Here is a 23,129-nt window from a genome sequence, read left to right on the forward strand (position 1 = left end):
GAACAGGGTGGAGCCATGGACAGAGAGAGGAGCCCAGCCTTTTCAGTTCCCCTGTAGCATCCTGATAATCAGAGATGGGGCCAGAGGGCAGGAGCTGTTAGCAGGACTCCATCTTGCTTTTGTAAATTTCCTTTTCCCTTTTTCTCCCAGAAAATCTTGACCTACTCACCCTTCAATGTGTCTGCATGCCTTTTCCTGCTCATGTACCAAGAACTTAGTTTTAGCTGAACTAAGGAACAAAATGTGCAACATCCTCATTCTCTCAGTAACCATAACAAACAGAGTGGTGAGAAACAGGGTTTTTAGAAGCTGTCACCTAAAAGTTCTACCACTTTAAATACTGAATCTATATACCTTTAAGACAACACCAGGGAAGTAATTTCATGGTAGCTCTTTGAAGACCCAGAGAACACAGGTCAGGTGTGTGAATGTAGGCTCAATACTACCATCAGCAGTCTAAGAAACAAGGCTCAAATTAAACACTGCCCAAGTGACAATATTCTGTCCATGTGTCTAGAGAAATTAGAGCTGAAGTTTCTGTCACAGTATCTGGAGCTGAGAACCTCACAACCTGACACTGCTGCCAGTTCCTCCTTACCCACCAACTTTAATGAGCTTCACCTCGAAGACATGAACAAGACGAACCTAGTCTAAATTAGCCATTCCCACCTCCTTTTTATACATAGCCCATCTTGAAAACACATCAACATTTGAATACCTTGAATACTCAGGGAAAGACCTCTTACAACATATAAGGTGCAAGAGTATCAGGCAGGCACATTAAAGGAAGTTCCAGGCTGTGGTTGTGACTGGGTGGCAGAATGAGGATCACAGGAAACCCATCTAGACTTGCCGGCAAAGCACAAGCTAACTAGCCTTGGAATCCCTCACATTGTCCCATTGATTTTCAGATTCACCTTAACCAAGGATTTATGGCAATGGACGCAGCAGGACCATGTCAAACACATTTCTCTTCCATTTCATTTAGTCCTGGATGTTCTAAAGGAGAAGATGCCACTTTCCAGGACAGCATTCACTAGAATCCACAGGACTGAAGGAGAAGGTAGAGGCCGCCACAAGATGATGGAAGGAAGAATCTTCACTTAAGAACATGAACAGTCCTGCTGCAAGAGGACAAATCATGTCCCCTTCCTGATGTTTAAAACCTCAGGAGCCTTGGAATTCTTTCTTGTGCCATGTGTGGGCAGATACAGAAGCTGGGAAGTTCAGTGACATCCTCCAGGATCACCCCATTCAACAGAGCCGCTGAGGACAGCACCATGCCTTCTGTCCCCCATCCTGACTATAAAATAGAATCAAGGAAACCATTTCGAAATTCCTGCAGAACACTGTGTTACATTGAAACATATTCCCATTTGAAGGAAAGTTCAGGATAGGGGCAAAAATAGCCCTACTCATGATGATGGCCAGGTTCTAAAGGCAGTCCCCAAGACAACTCCTGCAGTGTGAAAACCACCAAAACATGGACTAAGGAATCAAGCTCACTGAGAGCACACATGTAAAAACAGCCCACAATGACCAGCATGCCGCATGAAGGGACAAGATAGAGAAATTCACTGCATCTCACCAGATATGTGGGTAGTGCCCAGTACACAGGCCAACCATCAGCAAGGAACTATGAAAGAAGGGCAGGCAGTGTCCTCCTCCCAGCATTTATGTCCCAGGGCAGTGGTCATCCCTGATGGTATTTCGTACCTGGTAGACTTAGAAACATAGGACTGGGGCTGTTGAAACTCAAAGGCTGAGGGGTATCCTTCAGAGTACAGGTAGGACCCCAAGATAGGTCTGCACGTACCAATTCATTTACAAAGGAAGACCCAAGACTTCAGATACACCCAATAGGGTAGTAAAGTCCTCGTTAACACAGGATTTTATAAATTGAAGGCAGCACCCACAGTAGGTGGAACTGATCTGGGCACAAACGGATCAGAATCAAGCTCCATCCTTATTCTTAGGAAACGCACAAAGAGGAAGTAGAGAGTATTAGAAACCCCCTAGAATACAGTGAGTTAAATTCCAATGCAGGAACATAGAAAGCCTCACTCACTCCCTGGACACTGCTGCCAGTTCCTCCTTACCCACCAACTTTAATGAGCTTCACCTCAAAGACATGAACAAGACAAACCTATTGTAAACTTAGCCATTCCCGCCTCCTCTTTATACATAGCCAATCTTGAAAACATATCAACATTTACCTTTTACCATTTGATTTCAGGTTCCAACCTGAGCATTCAAGACCACAGTTGCACTTTCTATCTGGAGCGCTGCAAAATACCATATTGATATTTACAATGTTTTCAAAAGGCATTAAAGGATATGACTATTGAGCACCATCCTTCAATGGAAGGAAATCTCTGTCATCTGAGGAGTAACGTGCTTACAAACATGGAATTATTTCTGTGATGCTGCAAGACGACAAACAGCCTCCCATAACCACAATTCTAACTAGTCTCAGCATTTGTGAAACCTCACAGTCCGTGCTTCAAGATGCTCAGCCCTCCTCCTCCCCGTATCATCACATTAGAAAATATGACACTTCCAACCAGGGCACCGACATCCACAACCCCAACCTGGGTCTTCTGACATACATGGTTATTCCAGTGTCCTGTTAGAAAGTTCAGTCTAGGTTGATGCCTCATTGCTTTTGTACAGTGGCACACATCTCGTCACCTCACTCAGCACTGCAGATATTATACAGCAAGCCTCGTCATGGAAAGGTTACTTAGAAGAACCAGGGTTTTGGGGAGTGTAAGTAAACACACTCTCAGGTAACTCCAGAAAAGCACTGGATGTTGAAAAAAAGATGGTATTACACCACTACTGATGTATACTATGTACTTTGGGCTAGGATGCTTGACTATCTATAGGACATGTAAATGCTTCAGACTGTCTATTCCATGAATACACTGTAACAACCATTTGTATCACATGTACATTGCAATCGGTGTCATAAGCACTCTAGAAATGACTTAAAGGACATGGGATTATGTGTAGTTTATAGTATGCACTAAGCTACTTTGTATCAGGAATTTGAGCATCTGCAGTAGCTCCTGAAAATAAACCCCACATATCAAGGAACAACAGTACTCGTTTTTCATTCTAAGTGTTTCAAAATATCAAGTTGACCAGTCACACACAGCAGAACCAATGAACAAGACCCTAAAGGTCAGCTGTCAATCAGGCTAATACCTCCATGCCTCAGAACAGAAAGAACAGTGATGTACCCAACTAATTGGGAGCTAGCACAGAAATCACTTTATTCCAGATGAATCCTGAGGACTTCAGTTCTGGTAAAATCAAAGGAATGTGTATTTTACAGAAGTTAGCATCCCCTCCTCAGGGCAGCTACCATCACCCTTCTACTCCTGGGATCAGCCTGCCCAGGGCAGATAGAGCAAGTCAGCCAATGGACCAGGACATCCAACTTGGAAGGAAACCACACGTTTCTGATTTGGGGGTAAGAAGCACATTACCCTCATTCCTGCCTTCATGTATATTGGTTTCACATGAAGAAGGAAATCGACTTCTTCATACTCTGCAAAGACAACTAATTCTCACTGATATGATATTCATCCAAAATAGGGAAGGAGAAGGGAGTGGCCACCATAAGCTGACATCCCATCTCAGTGACTCGCCCAGATCACTCTACTCAACACAGCTGATCTGCGAAGAATTCAAGGCTGCAGCAGCCAACCATTAACCATAAAAGCGTACAATTCTCCATATCCTATTACTGGAGGGCACTTTCAAGGCTGTAGTTAGGTTACCAAGAACCTTCAATGATAATTGGCAGGTAGGGTTAAAAAAAAGCAGGGAGGAGGGGACTCAAGATGGCGCTGTGAGAACAACCCAGGATTGGAGCCCGCGTTGAATTCGCAAACGGTGAGTCAGTGCTGCATTTCCAGACTGATCTTTGTTGCCCACAGAACGGGGAAACTCCCAAGTATAAAAAGACACGGGACGCCAGGCAGTAGGTCTGCCTGGCGAAGCCGGCAGCCGGGGCGGCGGCGGCCGGCCCTACCCAGCAATCCCCACAGGGCGCGCTTGTCCGGGTGCCTTGTTGAACCGGCAACCTGAGACTTGAGAGGGCTGAACTTGAGACTGAACGAGACTTGCACAGTAGCCCAGCCCAGGGGATTGCAGGGACAAATCGCTTGGGCTACCCAGTGGGACGAACAAAACCGCGATTTCAAACTATCCCGGGCAGACTGTCCGAGACGCTCTGTGGGGGAGGGGCGTCCACCACTACGGAGGCAACCTGCCCCAACTGAGATACACGCCCACTGCTGACGCAGCCAGCCGTTGCCGAGGCAACCCGCCCCAACTGAGATACACGCCCACTGCTGACGCAGCCAGCCGTTGCCGAGGCAACCCGTCCCTACTGAGATACACGCCCACTGCTGACGCAGCCTGCCGTTGCTGAGGCAACACGCTACAACGAAGAGACTCCGCCGCAGGGCGTGGCGGAGACCACAGCAGAGCCGGCAGGAACAGCGCGAATCACACAACAGCAGGGCGGAGCCTCGGCAGCCAAACAGTGGCTAGTCTGCCTTCGAGCTGGGCAGGACACCTGATCGGACATCCAAAAATAAAGCCCAAACCCCTCAACACAGAGCATTTGAGAAAAAAAAAAAGGGTTGTTTAATGAGCTGTGTTGCAGCAGAATCAAACATAGCAGCCTAACAGCCCTGAATGAACAACAGAGTGCACAGCTCAGCAATTAAACCCCTATAAAGTACAAACTGTCTCCTCAAGCAGCTCCCTGACCCCTCTATACCCAAAAGACTGTCATTAGGCAGGCATCATTCTGGGACAAAGAGAGCAGAAAAAGAAACTGGTAGCATCCCTCGCTGTGCCACGGCTACTAGAGGTGCACCCTAGACAAGCAGGGTCTGGAGCGGACCTCAACAGTCGTACAGCGAAGGGGCTAGACTGGTAGAAGGAAAACCAAGCAACAGAAATACTTCATCATCAACATTCTGGGTGTCCACTCAGAGACCCAAACGAAAAGTCAGCAACTACGCAGACGACCAGCGGACAAATCCACAAAGATGGGAAGAAACCAGCGCAAAAAGGAGGAAAACACCCGAAACCAGAACACATCGCCTCCTAGAAAGGACCAAGACTCCTCACCAGCAAGGGAACAAAGCTGGACGGAGAATGACTGTGACGAAATGACGGAATTAGACTTCAGAAGATGGATAATGAGAAACTTTTGTGAGCTAAAAGATCATGTATTAAATCAATGCAAAGAAACTAAGAACCTTGAAAAAAGATTTGAAAAAAGATTCGAGGAAATGATAACAAGAATGGATACCTTAGAGAGGAATATGAATGAATTAAAGGAGCTGAAAAACACAATACGAGAACTTTGCGAAGCAAACGCAAGTTTCAATAGCCGAATTGACCAAGCAGAAGAAAGAATATCTGAAGTCGAAGACCAACTCAATGAAATAAAACGAGAAACCAAGATCAGAGAAAAAAGCGCAAAAAGGAATGAACAAAGTCTCCAAGAAATGTGGGACTATGTGAAAAGACCTAACCTACGTTTGATAGGTGTACCAGAAGGGGACGAAGAGAATGAATCCCAGCTGGAAAATACTCTTCAGGACATCATCCAGGAAAATTTCCCCCACCTAGCAAGACAAGCCAACACTCAACTGCAGGAAATACAGAGAACACCACAAAGATATTCCGCAAGAAGAGCAACCCCAAGGCACATAATCGTCAGATTCAACAGGGTTGAAATAAAGGAGAGAATACTAAGGGCAGCCAGAGAGAAAGGTCAGATCACCCACAAAGGGAAGCCCATCAGACTCACAGCAGATCTCTCGGCAGAAACACTACAAGCCAGAAGAGAGTGGGGGCCAATATTCAACATTCTTAAAGAAAAGAACTTTCAACCCAGAATTTCATATCCAGCCAAACTGAGCTTCAGAAGTGAAGGAAGAATAAAATCCTTTGCGAACAAGCAAGTACTCAGAGATTTTGTCACCACCAGGCCTGCTTTACAAGAGCTCCTAAAAGAGGCACTACACATAGAAAGGATCAATCAGTACCAGCCATTCCAAAATCACACTGAATGCTAAAGAGCTTCAACATAATGAAGAATCTACAACAACTAACAGGCAAAACAGCCACTTAGAATCAAAATGGCAGTATCAAATTCACACATAACAATATTAACCCTAAATGTAAATGGACTAAATGCACCAATCAAAAGACACAGACTGGCAAATTGGATAAAAATCCAAAACCCATCAGTGTGCTGTATCCAGGAAACCCATCTCACATGCAAGGATACACAAAGGCTCAAAATAAAGGGATGGAGGAAGATTTACCAAGCTAATGGAAAGCAAAAAAAAGCAGGAGTTGCAATTCTCATCTCTGATAAAATAGACTTTAAAGCAACAAAGATCAAAAGAGACAAAGAAGGCCATTACATAATGGTAAAAGGATCGATACAACAAGAAGAGCTAACGATCCTAAACATATATGGACCCAACACAGGAGCACCCAGATACATAAGGCAAGTTCTTAATGACTTACAGAAGGACTTAGACTCCCACACAATAATAGTGGGAGACTTTAACACTCCACTGTCAATACTAGACAGATCAACCAGACAGAAAATCACCAAGGATACCCAGGGCTTGAACTCAGACCTGGAGCAAGCAAACCTGGTGGACATTTACAGAACTCTTCACCCCAAATCCACAGAATACACATTCTTCTCAGCACCACATCACACCTACTCTAAAATTGACCACATAATTGGAAGTAAAGCACTGCTCAACAAATGCAAAACAACTGAAATCATAACAAACAGCCTCTCAGACCATAGTGCAATCAAGTTAGAACTCAGAATTCAGAAACCGACCCAGAACCGCACAGCTTCATGGAAACTGAACAACTGGCTCTTGAATGTTGACTGGGTAAACAACGAAATGAAGGCAGAAATAAAGAAGTTCTTCGAAACCAATGAGAATGAAGACACAACGTGCCAGAACCTCTGGGACACATTTAAAGCAGTCTCTAGAGGAAAGTATATAGCAATAAGTGCCCATATGAGAAGAATGGAGAGATCCAAAATTGACACCCTATCGTCAAAATTGAAAGAGCTAGAGGAGCAAGATCAAAAAAACTCAAAACCCAGCAGAAGACAAGAAATTACTAAGATCAGAGCTGAGCTGAAGGAGATTGAGACACGAAAAACCCTTCAAAAAATCAATAAATCCAAGAGCTGGTTTTTTGAAAAGATCAACAAAATAGACAGACCACTAGCCAGATTGATTAAAAATAAAAGAGAGAACAACCAAATAGATGCAATAAAAAATGATAAAGGGGAAATCACCACAGATTCCACAGAAATTCAAACCATCATCAGAGAATATTACAAACAACTCTATGCACATAAACTAGTAAACCTGGAAGAAATGGATAAATTCCTGGACTCCTGTGTCCTCCCAAGCCTAAACCAGGAGGAAGCTGAAACTATGAATAGACCAATAACAAGGTCTGAAGTTGAGGCAGCAATTAAGAGCCTACCTCACAAAAAAAGCCCAGGTCCAGATGGGTTCACAGCCGAATTCTACCAGACACACAAGGAGGAGCTGGTACCATTCCTTCTAAAACTATTTCAAACAATCCAAAAAGAGGGAATCCTTCCCAAATCATTTTATGAGACCAACATCATCCTGATACCAAAACCCGGCAGAGACCCAACGAGAAAAGAAAACTTCAGGCCAATATCCATGATGAACATAGATGCAAAAATCTTCAATAAAATATTGGCAAGCCGATTGCAACAGCAAATCAAAAAACTTATTCATCATGATCAAGTAGGATTCATCCCAGGGATGCAAGGCTGGTTCAACATACGCAAGTCTATCAACGTAATTCACCACATAAACAGAACCAAAAACAAAAACCACATGATTATCTCAATTGACGCAGAGAAGGCATTTGACAAAATTCAACAGCCCTTTATGCTAAAAACCCTCAATAAACTCGGTATCGATGGAACGTATCTCAAAGTAATAAAAGCTATTTATGACAAACCAACAGCCAATATCATACTGAATGGGCAAAAACTGGAAGCATTCCCTTTGAAATCTGGTACTAGACAAGGATGCCCTCTCTCACCACTCCTATTCAATATAGTACTGGAAGTTCTAGCCAGAGCAATCAGGCAAGAAAAAGAAATAAAGGGTATTCAAATAGGAAAGGTGGAAGCCAAATTGTCTCTATTTGCAGACGACATGATAGTATACCTAGAAGACCCCATCGCCTCAGCCCAAAAACTCCTGAAACTGATAAACAACTTCAGCAAAGTCTCAGGATATAAAATCAATGTGCAAAAATCACAAGCATTCGTCTACACCAATAACAGACTTAAAGAAAGCCAAATCAAGAGCGAACTGCCATTCGCAATTGCTACAAAAAGAATAAAATACCTTGGAATACAACTCACAAGGAACGTAAGGGACCTCTTCAAGGAGAACTACAAACCACTGCTCAACGAAATCAGAGAGGACACAAACAGATGGAGAAACATTCCATGTTCATGGTTAGGAAGAATTAATATCGTGAAAATGGCTATACTGCCCAAAGTAATTTACAGAATCAATGCTATCCCCATCAAGCTACCATTGACTTTCTTCACAGAACTGGAAAAAACCACCATGAACTTCATATGGAACCAAAAGAGAGCCCGCATAGCCAAGTCAATTCTAAGCAAAAAGAACACAGCGGGGGGCATCACACTACCGGATTTCAAACTATACTACAAGGCTACAGTAATCAAAACAGCATGGTACTGGTACCAAAACAGAGATATAGACCAATGGAACAAAACAGAGGCACCGGAGGCAACACAACATACATACAACTATACAATCTTTGATAAACCTGACAAAAACAAGCAATGGGGCAAGGATTCCATGTTTAACAAATGGTGTTGGGAAAACTGGCTAGCCATGTGCAGAAAGCAGAAACTGGACCCCTTCCTGACACCTTACACTAAAATTAACTCCAGATGGATTAAAGACTTAAACATAAGACCTGGCACCATAAAAACCCTAGAAGGAAATCTAGGCAAAACTATCCAGGACATAGAAGTAGGCAAGGACTTCATGAACAAAACACCAAGAGCATTGGCAACAAAAGCCAAAATAGACAAATGGGACCTAATGAAACTCCACAGCTTCTGCACGGCAAAAGAAACAGTCACTAGAGTGGATCGGCAACCAACAGAATGGGAAAAAATTTTCGCAGTCTACCCATCTGACAAAGGGCTGATATCCAGAATTTACAAACAACTCAAGCAGATTTACAGGAAAAAAACAAACAAGCCCATTCAAAAGTGGGCAAAGGATATGAACAGATACTTTACGAAAGAAGACATATATGAGGCCAACAATCATATGAAAAAATGCTCATCGTCACTGGTCGTCAGAGAGATGCAAATCAAAACCACATTGAGATACCATCTCACGCCAGTTAGAATGGCGATCATTAAAAAATCTGGAGACAACAGATGCTGGAGAGGATGTGGAGAAAAAGGAACACTTTTACACTGTTGGTGGGAGTGTAAATTAGTTCAACCATTGTGGAAGACAGTGTGGCGATTCCTCAAGGCCTTAGAAATAGAAATTCCATTTGACCCAGCAATCCCATTACTGGGTATATATCCAAAAGACTATAAATCGTTCTACTATAAGGACACATGTACACGAATGTTCATTGCAGCACTGTTTACAATAGCAAAGACCTGGAATCAGCCCAAATGCCCATTGATGATAGACTGGATTGGAAAAATGTGGCACATATACACCATGGAATATTATGCAGCAATCAGAAATGATGAGTTTGTGTCGTTTGTAGGGACATGGATGAATCTGGAAAACATCATCCTCAGCAAACTGACACAAGAACAGAAAATGAAACACCGCATATTCTCACTCATAGGTGGGTGATGAAGAATGAGAACACATGGACACAGAAAGGGGAGTACTAAACACTGGGGTCTATTGGGGGGAAAAGGGGAGGGCCAGTGGGAGGGGGAGGTGGGGAGGGATAGCCTGGGGAGAAATGCCAAATGTGGGTGAAGGGGAGAAGAAAAGCAAAGCACACTGCCATGTGTGTACCTACGCAACTGTCTTGCATGCTCTGCTCATGTACCCCAAAACCTATAATCCAATAAAAAATTAAAAAAAAAAAAAAAAAAAAAAAAAAGAATTATGACATTACTTCCTAAAAGAAAATTTTACAACATCATGAATTTGGCAGGGCATATCTTGATCTATCAATTTGCAGAGTTAATATGGTCTGGATGTGTGTCTCCTCCAAATCTCAGGCTAAAATGTGATCACTAGTGTTGGAGGAGGGGCCTCATGGGAGGCACTGAAACAGGGGAGCATATCCCTTTTGAATGGCTTGGTGTCATCCCCCTGGTAATGAATGAGCTCGTGCTCTGAGTTCATGCAGGATCTGATTGTTTAAAAGTGTATGGCACCTCCTGCTTCTCTCTCTTGTCATGTGATGTGCTGGTTCTCCTTCACCTCCTGCCATGATTGTAAGCTTCCGGAGTCCCTCAACAGCAGCAGATGCTGGCATTATGCTTTGTGTACAGTCTGCAGAACTATGAACCAAAATAAAACGTCTTTTTTTTTTTTGTGAAAAAAAAAAAAAAAAAAAAAAAAAAAAAAAAGCAGGGAAAGAAAGGCAAATCCATAAAAAGAAACCTGATTTACCAGTAGTGTTAACTGGTCCTTGCATGAGTGGTTAAACTTCCAGTGAAATCCAGGAGTCTGGTAGCTGAGCATCGGGGTGTAGGTTGCTGTGTGGCATGATCCCTCAGAGCCATGCCCAAGGTAGTGGATACCTGTTCATTGGCCTCTCTGGCTTCTGTGTGCCAGACTAATGACCTGCACCTGCGCTGCAGTGTCGACTTCACGCCAGACACTGACCAGGAGTGTCACGCTCATGGCCCAGTCTCAGGAGGACCATCTCTACAGCCTGGTTTTGGATACAAAGGACCTTACAATAGAAATAGTAGTGATCAATGGACAATTAGTCACATCCTCTTGGAGAACCTTACAAGGGATAGCCAATGGAAATCTCCTCTTATTTCTTAGGAGCAAAAATCAAGACATCATTATAGATATTTTGAGACCTCTCAAAAATCTTTTGCTCTTCAGTGGCTCACTCCTGAGCAGACTCCTGGGAATGAACACCCATCTCTCTTTAGCCAAGTGCCCGGTAATCCACCTCAGAGCAATCCTTGTCAGGACACTGAGAAATTAACCTGTACTGCAGAGGTATCTATCGCTAAAGAACTAGTGGCACTTATGAGTGCCATTCATGATGAAGAAGCACCTGACACAGAAGACCCAAGCAGGAAAATCACAAACTCATCCAAAATTTCTGATACTCTGCCTGATTGCTTTAGTTGTTGGAGTTTTAGAAAGCTGGCAAATGGGCCCAAGAACTTTGGTGTGGTCTGGGAAAGAACAGGTGGAAAAGTCTGCTGACAAGTTTTCTTAGACTGAATCTATGCTTAAAATTGCAAAACACCTGCGAGAACTGTAGGTACGAAGACAGTATGACCTACTGGTCCTGCCACTACCTTTCCCTTATGGGGGTATAAAGAATCCTTGCCTTACTTTTATAAAACCCCTACTTTATTGGCAGGTGACAAGTCACTCTCCAATGTCATGGCACATGAAATATCTCACAGCTGGACAGGGCATCTAGTGACCAACAAAACTTGGGATCCCTTTTGCTTAAATGAGGGACATACCGTGTACTTGGAATGCCTCCTTTTTGGATGATTGGTGCAAAATTCACACCTTTTAATGCTCTGGGAGGATGGAAAGAACTACACAATTCTGTAAATATACTTGGGGAGACACAGATTCAGTCTCAAAACTTTCACCAAACCTGTGGTTAATCTGACAGATGTGGACTCTGATGTAGCTTATTCTTCAGTTCCCTGTGAGAAGGGCTTTGCTTTACTTTACCTTGAAAAACTGCTCGGAGAACCAGTTTTTCCAAGGATTCTTAAAAGCTTCTGTTGAGAAATTCTGCTATCAGAGCATAACTACTACGACTGGAAGGATTTCCTGTATTCTCATTTTAAAGATGAGCTTGATGCTCTCCATCAAGTTGATTGGAATGCCTGGCTCTGATCTCCTGGACTGCCTCCTCCAGTTATGATAGGACTGACAAATGCTTGTGTCACCTTAAGTCAAAGACGATTACTGCCAAAGATGATTTAAATTCATTCAGTGCCACAGATCTGAAAGATTTCTTATCAGTTTAATGAGTTTTTAGCACAGATGCTCCAGAGGGCGCCTCTTCCCCTGGGGCACATAAAGCAGATGCAAGAGATATACTACTTCAATGTCATTAACAATTCTGAAATACGATTCAGATGGCTGCGGCTCTGCATTCAATCCAAGTGGGAAGACAATTCCTCTGGCGCCAAAGATGGCAACTGAGCAAGGAAGAATGACATTTACCCGGCCCCTATTCAAGGATCTTGCTGCCTTTTGACGAATCCCACAATCAAGCTGTCTGAACCTACCAGGGGCATGAAGCAAGCATGCATCCCATGACTGCAATGCTGGTGGTGAAAGACTTAAAAGTGGATGACTTGCTTATTGATGATTCTAGAGATTTCATTTTAAAATGGAATTCATCAAGAAAGATAACTTATCTCACAAGTAAAACTGTCTTTTTAAATTTTGCTTTTAATTGTTTTTTGGTGATTTTACTAAAATAAAGTAGAAATACTTAAATTCCTCCAGTGAAGTTCTCCTTAGATAATCAAAAGTAGTAGTGTGAGATACTGGAGTCCACAGAGGGCTTTTCTATTCCACTAAAGTCCTTTGTAGTGCATGAACCACACAAGAAACTTAAATGTCTCTATTTGGGGGCTAATACTTAATGTCATGGCAGGTAACCTATACAGTTTAAACTCTAAGGTCCCATCGACAGGTCCACAGAATGATCTGAAATAAGGTGAGGTCTCACTGCTTCCAACACACCCATGCCCCCTAAGCAGTGGATCCCTCAGACGCCCTGTGCCTGGAGGAAACGCTATGTTCTTTCAGACCCTAACCCAGATCTGCTCCTACAGAGTCTCACTTAATGCGGTTTTTCAGGAATGTGCGTTCTGGGCAACTAGGCCCCATCTCTGATATTTTACCTGTAAGTGACAGCCTAATGAGCGTCTTCTAAACTTGGATTTTTCTCACTATCTGAGACCTCCAATGAGCCAGTATTGAACAGCACCCACCTGACCATGAGTGTTTCAGAAGATCCTTCTAGGGATGTGGGTTATTAGTGAAGCATAGGAACTGGGAATGAGCTTGTTCTACTGTGCTGAAGGGACTCAAGTCCGCATGGCATCACCAGCTTCAGACAGAAGATAGACTTGTTTTATACTGAAGGCTTTCAGGAAATAAACTCAGCAGCCACAACCACCCTGTTTTTTTCTACTATAATACTTTCTCCACCTCATACCAAGAAAAGACTAAGTTGTTCCATTCCTAACACATCTCAATATCACTAGAACTAGGATCAAAAAGAAGAAACAAGTCTAACAAAGAGATGAAAACTGGAAGGGAAAGTAGTTGAACCTGCCCCCAGCATTGAATGAATAATGAGATGCCAGCAAACATAATAAAAAATACAACTAGAAGCCCCTTACATGTAGTCTTTAGTGCTAGGCTGTCATAATCAAGTCTGAGCATATTTTATCACCAATCATTCAAGTACAGCCTGAATCAAACAGGCTTATTGTAGCTTTGTTTTCTGAGAAAAGAAATATCTGGAATATACAATACCTCCAAAGCAGCAAGCAAGCACAAATTCAGAAATCTGTTCCCACAGAAATGATTAGCAACATGTTATCAGTCTCAAAAACTGTCAAGACTGAACTGACCTCACCTCCTTAATAGGAGTAATCAACACAGACCACTCTGGATTCACCTGGACTCAACCAGGAAGACCAGGAAAACTTAGTAAGTACACAGCCAAGACAACTTAGTAAGTACACAGCTTGAACCAGCTTTACAGCCCAAGGAATTAAGATGCCCGGTCCTCAGACTTCCCAGCTGGCCACGGAGCTCCCTGAGATTCACACAGAAGTGGGTCAGTGTAAGAGATGAATGGTCTCATGCATACTACTCCCTCTTGCTGACCAAGGGTACTTGTCTCAGTTCACAAATGGACAAAATTCATCATGTCATCTGTGTTATGACATCGTATTGTTCTGTTTGCATCACATCTGTTCCACTATCTTGGAGGTTATCAGCTCTGCATGTTAATTTCTTTGGGGAAAAAAGTGACCCAATCTTAAGCCTGGAAGACCAATAGCCACCTTTTTCACGCAGAAAACACCATTGGCTCCAGTTCTCAGCTAAGGGTCAGTTATCTGCAGCAGTATGACACAATGGAACTGGGAAAGTACCAGAATTCAGCACAATGTTGCCCATGATGAAAACTTTCCCTCACCTGGGTCACAGTCATGTTTTTACTGGTGCCAAAGGCATCCAGATGTAAACTACAAGGGATATTCAGCCCCAACCTTCTACCATGCAGATTTTGCTAGGGAAATTTCAGGAGCTGCACCTGAAACGTTACACCCTGGAGGCAACAAAGATGTAGGTTATAAACCCTCCATGCTGGTGAATGCCACCTCAATTACACAACAGAAACACTTGATGAAAGAGCCTCCTCAACATATATACAGACTAGCTTTATAGCCAGCACCAGAACCACCAGATAAAGATACCAGTCATTGTAAGGGCACAAGCATTTTAAGAAAACTTTAATTATAAAAATAAGATTAAAAAGTTGACATATTGAGTTGATATCCTCAAAGAGAGGAGCAAGCATTAAGCAAACAAAGCAACATAAAGTCATAAAAGTATTCAGCCAAATACTGTTAAAAAATATGTCAGATAAATTCTAGAATAGAGCTGAAGAGCACAGGTAGATTTCCTGCAGATCAGAGGAAAATACATAGGCTAAAATGAAGACAAAGGAACAGAACTTATTTGCATCAATCATTCAAACATTCCCCTCCTCCTTGGGCCTAAAGTGTAAGGAGAGAGGGGAATAGAACTTCCAGGCATTTGGGTTCAGAGCGCTCTTCATCCAGTTCAAACACCTACAGACTCGCTGTGCTCAGACAGCTCATCCAACTGTCTGATTTATCAAAATCATAAGGAAGAACAGTAGATAACCGTTCCATGCACTACATACACAGGAAACAATCATTTCCATCAGTGTAAAATACTGTCAGTTGGAACATAGACTATGATCTTGATTAGACTGAGAATTCAGGACTTCATAATCAGTGGCTTTTTCGAGCAGTGACAAACAGGCCTGAACGTGCAGTGTTGTATTACTGATCCAGTCAAATTTAATACATTCTACACCACTCCCAGCATTCAGATACCCAAAATAGTAACTTTTCTCTAAGTAGGACTTTAAAAAGACAGGGCTATGAGAGTAAGACTTTCAAGAAGGAACATGATCAAGGTGGATCTCATCAGCTTTTACTGAAGGCATCAGAAGACCTGCCCAGCCATGAAAGATTAACTGACCTGCCATGCCCATCACAGTCACCTCTATGACTATCCTGAGGCAAGGATTCTACAGACCTTGAATCTGTATCACAGAAAACATGAAGGAGTCCTGTGACCTTCAACCAGATCATTCCACACAAGAAAATCAGAACTGGTCCATAAAGAGGACAGAGTCTGAAGACCACAAGCAGCCATGTCTGGTGTTCAACCGAAGGTCATTGGGAAGAGGAGGAAACACTGACGGCCTTGAGATGGCCAGTCCTATAGTATAAACATTACCGGGCCCTCACCTCTACCCTTCACCACAGCAAAGGGGCCCAAGGCAGAGAAGCCTGAACACCACAAACTGAGGCCTTGGACGTGGGACCCTGGGAGGAAAGACTGCAGTGACCCAGCCTCAGTCATTACTGCCCATGCCATCCACATCCAGTGGAACCACGCTGTGGGTAAAATGGAGCAAACTTTCCAGAGCACTTAGGTGGTGAGAAACCTCACCAAGAGCACTGCAAATACTTGATTAATAATTAGCATCGTGCACACACAGAATAGCTGTGTCAGACAGGAGTCAAAGGACAATGTAGGCTGTGTGGATAGGATGAGGTAATTGAAGTCAAAAGTCACATACTGAGGTTAGCACAGTTAAAACCAATCATGTTAGCCAGCAGCTCCCATGGGGAAGGCAGCACCTGGTATGCAGAATCTGGGCACCTGTGTTATTCCTACCAGAGACGGCAACCAAAAGAAAGGGTGCACACCAGCTCATCCTTTCTCTCATTCAACCCCCACATTTGAGTTGGGAGCCAGAGTTCTTTTGGCCAGAGTCACTACCATTTCAAGGAAGCAGAAACACCATGTTGAAGTGGGGAAAAAATTCTTCCCACCAAAAAGCATTAATCAGTTTCGAATGGGATGCTGTCTGTTCTTAGAAGCTCAGGTACACAATAGAAGTACACCTGAACAAAAATCAGTGTTCCGGTAATTTAGATCCTGTTTATCCCCACAGGACATAGGTTAAATAGCAAGGAAAAGCTGTGTGAGACATAATACATTCCCCCAAGTGGGAATCTTACCCTATATCCTGCATTCCATCTCAATCAAAGACAAAGCTTTGAAATTTTCTACTTCAGTTACCAAAACAGTGCATGAGCTGTGATTTGACATGGGAGGTAGAATAACTTTGGCTCTTTAAGCATCCCTTTCCACGTAGGAAGAAAAAAAGCATGAGATTTAAATGAATCCTCCTTTGCATACAAAATGTGCTCTGCTCCGTTTTTATTCTCAGGTATTTTGATTTTTACATTCTTAGGTACTTAATAGAAACAGACATTTCAGGAGACAGACAAGGGACAAGGCTGACTGAGGAGTTTAATGTTTCTTAATAGAAACAGACATTCCAGGGGAGAGAGAAAGTCCCTGTCAGAGGAAGATGAAGGAGAGAGCTCCTGGCTTCAGTACGTGCTGAGTCCAACCCTCTCCTGCTGATGGGGAGACCCGGCATGTGGACATTGTTCTGGAATGACTGGGCTCCCTTTCTTTCACACAGAGGACCATCTCAGCAGTACAGGGGAAGTGAGGTCTTAGGAGAAAATTCAAGGACAGTGGAAATAGAATTGGTGGGTAAAAACAGACTTGTTCCCAGGAGGTACTTCCTGAAAAATCTATTACTCATTCTGCTCAAAGTTTCCCATCATAATTGAGGCCTGGTCAGCTGTGTGTGACCAGCTCAATCCTAACAACGCAGTGGCTGTCCTCTCCACCCCATCTCCCATTCTCCATTCTCCTCCTCTGGGGATTCCTGGGACCACTTCCAGATTAAACACTAATAAAGCAGGTAGATTAATGGTCCTCTAACAGCCTAATCCTTAGAACCCATGAACTCGGTATACTACATGGCAAGAGGAAAATGAGGCTGACACACGGAATTGAGGCTGATCATCAGCTGACTTCAGGGTAGACAAAGGGTATCCTGGATGGCCTAGGAGATCACCGTCAGAAAAGCAAGTGGGAGAGGGAGGTTAAAGTGCACTGCTGCTGCTCTTTGGCTACATCCCCACCCAAATCTCATTTTGAATTCCTATGTGTTGTGGGATGGTCCTAATGGGAGGTAAGTGAGTCATGAATCACCATAAAAACCCTAGAAAACCTAGGTAAAACCATTCAGGACCTAGGCATAGGCAAAAACTTCATGACTAAAATGCCAAAAGCAATAGCAACAAAAGCCAAAATAGACAAATGGGATCTAATTAAACTCCAGAGCTGCTGTACAGCAAAAGGAACCATCATTAGAGCACACCAGCAACCAAGAGAATGGGAAAATATTTTTGCAATTTACCCATTTGACAAAGGGCTAATATCCACAATCTACAAAAAACTAAAACAGATATACAAGAAAAAAACAACCTCATTCAAAAGTGGAAAAGGATATGAGTACTTTTCAAAGAAGACATATATGAGGCCAACAAACATGAAAAAATGATCATCGCTGGTCATTAGAGAGATGCAAATCAAAACCACATTGAGATATCATCTCACCCCAGTTAGAATGGCGATCACTAAAAAATCTGGAGACAACAGAGGCCAGAGAGGATGTGGAGAAATAGGAAGACTTTTACACAGTTGGTGGGAGTGTAAATTAGTTCAACCGTTGTAGAAGAGAGTGTGGCAATTTCTCAAGGATCTAGAAATAGAAATTCCATTTGACCCAGCAATCCCATTACCGGGTATATACCCAAAGAAATACAAATCGTTGTACTATAAAGACACATGCACACATATGTTCATTGCAGCCCTGTGTACAATAGCAAAGACCTAGAACCAACTCAAATGCCCATCAGTGACAGACTGGACAAAGAATGTGGCACATACACACCATGGAATACTATGCAGCCAAAAAAATTGATGAGTTCATGTCCTTTGTAGGGACTTGGATGAATCTGGAAACCATCATTCTCAGCAAACTGATGAGAACAAAAATCCAAATACCGAATGTTCTCACTTAGAGCTGGGTGTTGAACAATGAGAATACATGGACTCAGGGAGAGGAGCATCACACACTGGGGGCAGTTGGAGTGGGCTAGGGGAGGGACAGCAGCGGGTGGAGAGGGATAACATGGGGAGAAATGCTGGATATAGTCAAAGGGGAAATAAAGGCAGCAAACCACCTGGTTATGCATTCACCTATTCAACAACCCCGCATGACCTGTACATGTACCTCAGAACCCAAAGTAAAATAAGAAAAAGAAGGCCAAGTTTCTAACTCATTGCTCACTTGTCACAGCATCTGAGAAAGATAGTACCCATCCAAAAAACCCTGTTTCAGTTTGAACGTTTAGGCGAAAATCAGCGTAAGCCACATTGTGTGCCTTCGATTTCAAGTAGGAATCCTCAGAACTGCCCTTTATCTGGAAATGCTAATCCAGAAAGTAAGTGCAATAAAAAAAGGCCACATATCTCCTTAGCATCCCAGCACTGAGATTTAGAAGTGATACTATAGACAGTGCTCATATAAATTCTGTTGAATATATATGCACAAATGCCTTGAGGTAGCTTAAAATATGTAGTAGGGTATTTTAGATTTTCTATGAAGAAAACTAAGAACAAAATATCTTCCTGCAAAATATTCTATGGGCTTAGATAACTCTCATACTGGATTTTACCACCAGCCAAAGTAGAAATACACCAACCATATACAAATTATTCAGAACATAAAAACTAGACATTTTTAAAAATGACGGTCCAATCAACTGAATGGACTGATGTCGACAACTGAGTGCATTCTCAAATTCTCCATCCTAGAGACTCCCACATCACAGTGGAGCACAAGATTCCTGCTTCTCATGAGCTGTAGGTTGGCACAGATCCAAAGAGACAGGACAGTTCTCACCAAGTACCCACTAGTAAGCTATGTCTCATAGATAGCTCTCAACTTTCTCTACCTGCTTCTCATGTTATCTGAATTTCAGAATTTTTGAAGCGTTTCACAGAAAAATGACAGAAATGTGAAAGGGTCTTAGAAATCAAAAACAGCAGTTGTTTCCACATCACAGAAGAGAACCCTGGTTCACACATGCATCCCTGGGGCTTAGAAGCCCAGAACTCCACACCAGGGGATGGGAATGGTTTCAGAATCCTGTCCCTTTGTTGCAACTGAGCCCTTTCTTCCCAGAGGAGGTGGTACTATTGCCACTATGGTCAACACTGTCTCTAGATTTTCTAGGACATTTAAATGTTACCAAAGGCACCAAGAGAGAAAGGCAGAAGCCTTCAGCACCAAATGTTCTGCATTTAGCCCTTCACCTCCTCTAGATGAGTTTCAGGTTCTGCACCTACCACTGACTTGAGAAACTGCCAGGGGATTTCAATATTCCACCATGAGGAATTACTTGCTGGTGAACAAGTGAGACAGGAAAGTCCATGACCTGCTGAACAGTTCAAGGGAAAGAGACAGAAGGAGAAACAGTTCCATGGGGATACAAGTTGCCTAGTTCATACTGAGAAAACATAGCTCTCTGATGCCTGGGAAATAATGTCTTCACCTGTGGTCCAAGAGGTAGGAAGAGAAAACATTTCCTAAGGACTCCTTAGCCTTCAATATCCAGGCAAGCAGGGTCTCCAAAGGGACTGGGCCAGTAGACCAGCCCTCCTAAAAAGGCAGCTGTCCTTTGTCTAGTCATAAAGAAAGGGTTTGGTTTTCAGCTCTTCATGCACAAGTACATTGCTGAGTCCTGATGAAACTGGAATCCAGAGGGTAGGCTGGGTACAGGGCCCACTCAGCTTATTTTACAAGAACATACCAACCACCATAGTGACCACTCGGCTGGTGTTCACATGTCCTGTTGAGGGTAGAGAGTATGTAGCAGCCTCCAGTGGGATGGGCTCCACGAAGGCTTTGACTGAGTCATCTGGGAGAAACCCAGGGGCAGACCAGAGAATCTTAACACAGTGTGGGAGAGAAAAGAAGCTGTAACATGGGTTATACAAAGTACTGCTTTCCTAAAAGCTTGTGTTTCAACTGCGTCTATATTTGGAGAAAAGATGCAGTAAGAAAAAGAGACAATGTTTGCATTGCATTCTAATACGCATTCCAAGGGGCCCATCAGAGTAGGGGCTAAGGGGTAGTCAGCACTTCAGGCATTTGGGCTCAGAGCCACTTCCATTCCCTTTACATGTGGTTCAGACACTTATGTGTTCTCATTCTCAGAGCAACCACGACCAGAGAGAAATAAAACAACAGATCAAAGAAGGCTGTCAGCTGAAGGTTCTACCTGTCAAAACTGACTGGAATCTCCACCTTGAAGACTAACCCAGCAGATTATCCCATAGCATATTGGAGACTAAAGATGAGATACCCCAGATGCATGAATCTTGAGGTGAGAGTCCAGGCTCAAACTTTGCTCAGGAACACTGGCCTACAGATATGTCTGGCAGGAAACCAAAGTGTCTTTACAACACTTGGAGTACAACAATTCTATGTGGGTCACCTCAAATACTCTGATGGGAAGGGCCCACTTGTGACACACAGGGAATAAGAGCATCATGCAGACAAGTTAAAGGATGTCCTGGCTATGACCAGGAGGGGTTTGCAGGCTGAGGATCACATAAAACCCACAGAAACCTGCCAACAAGCTGAAAGCAAAGTGGCCTTGGAATCCCTCACCTTGTTTGCGCATTCACGTCTAAAACAGCCGTCTTTGCAGTGAATGCAGCAAAACCATGATATCAAACAAATTGCATTCTTCCTTCTGACCCAGGCTAGTCTGTTTCAAAGAAGACATCAAGTCTTAGGGCAGCCTTCATAAGAATCCACAGGGCTGAAGGTAAAGGCCATCACAAGTCAATGGAGATTTCACAGTTCTCAGCTATGGAACTTGTTGGAAATGACTACTGCTGTAGGACTGATGCTGTCCCTTCTACGTGAAGGTGAGACTCCAGGAGCGTTGGGAATCTTCTGGAAAGTGGAAAAGTATGGCAGAGACTGGGGAGCAACATCTGCCAACCCCATGTCTCTGGCATAGCTGGGGAGGACAGCACAACACCTGCAGCCCCACCCCAACAAGACCCTTTCCTATGATCCCTTGGTTTCTGTCCTAGAGTTTTCCCTAAATTTGAGGGGCACAGTTCAGCCTCAGGCACTAAGGGACAACTCAGCTTTTCAGAGAGAATAACCTCAACCAATGGGTTGGTCAGAGTTTTAGTGGACCCCAAACTACACTGTCTCCTAGGAATCACATTCTAAAGTGGCTCCCCAACCCCCATGTATCCAAAGAGACACCTCAAAGGAGAGCTCAGGCTGACATCTGGGGTTATCCTTCTGGGACAAAGATTACAGAAGAAAAAACCGGCAGCAACCCTTACTGTTCTGCCACCCCCACAGGTGATCCCCAGGGAAGCAGGATCTGGAGTGGAACCCCAGCAGTCCGGCACCAGAGGGGCCAGACGATTAGAAGGACAACTGAAAAACAAAGAAATCGCTTCAACATCAACAAAAAGGACACCCACTCACAGGCTCCATCCAAAAGTCACCAATTACAAAGACCACAGGTAGATAAATCCACGACGATGGGAAGAAACCAGCGCAAAAAGGATCAAACACCAAAAACCAGAATGCCTCTCCTCCTCCAAGGGAATTCCTCACCAGCAAGGGAACAAAGCTGGATGGAGAATGAGTCTGATGAACTGACAGAAGCAGGCTTCAGAAGGTGGGTAATAAACTTCTCTGAGCTAAAAACATGTTCTATAAGTATTCACAGTGGAACTCAGCCATACAGAGCCTAGAAGTGAACTGCTCAATGCTCTGCCCATCCCCAGATGCTCTCTCTGCCCCATCTTCCACTGCTCCATGCTTCTGGTTCCCTGGCACCACTTCCGGAGTATTAGATCCCCAAGAATAGGGATCAGATTCTAAATTCATAAAATTCAAACTTAGATACACAAGTTACATTTCATAGTTCAAGTAACACCTCTCTACTATTCTTTCATTACTGTGATTGAGCAATATCAAAATGCCCAATTACTTATATTAGGAAGAAAAGTTGCAGCCATGTAGTCTCTAATTGAGGTTATAGTTTAATTGCAGTTAATATGACTCTAAGCTTTGTTCACTTAATCTACATTCTAATGTTATATGTGGTAATACCTAAAAAAATAACTTGTTGAACCTTGCACAGAAAGTAGATAAGGGATATACAGGCTTTCATCATTTTAAGCCTCCCACCAATAGCACCAGAGGCAAATGCCTCTTGATTTCTCTCTTTCTACTAGTAAACTTTAAGTTCTTTGAGACAAAAAATGCCTCTGCAGATTTTTGCAGAAGATTGCATTCCCTTGGAACATTTCAAGATCTGAAACACAGCTCAAGGTAAGAGCAGGCACAGCCTCATTTATGTTGATTGTCAAGGTCTCAGGACAATATCCAACTTATCCCCAACTGTTCATGGATTCACAGCTGAACAAGGCTTTAAGGTGGGACTTCCTCACGGAGGACACATCTATAAATAACCACACATG

At 43.2% G+C, this 23,129-nt stretch overlaps 1 long non-coding RNA gene and 1 pseudogene across 1 annotated transcript in view; one reads left to right on the forward strand and one right to left on the reverse strand.

Annotated features, from left to right (window-relative positions):
• Window positions 1-23,129, reverse strand: part of LOC144581841 (uncharacterized) — a 211,062-nt gene that overhangs the window by 123,796 nt on the left and 64,137 nt on the right. The gene's annotated exons all lie outside the window — the stretch shown is intronic.
• On the forward strand, window positions 10,887-12,524 carry LOC100405334 (leukotriene A-4 hydrolase-like; annotated as a pseudogene).

Source organism: Callithrix jacchus, chromosome 3 (genome assembly GCF_049354715.1).
Source record: "Callithrix jacchus isolate 240 chromosome 3, calJac240_pri, whole genome shotgun sequence".
Taxonomy (NCBI): Eukaryota; Metazoa; Chordata; class Mammalia; order Primates; family Cebidae; genus Callithrix; species Callithrix jacchus.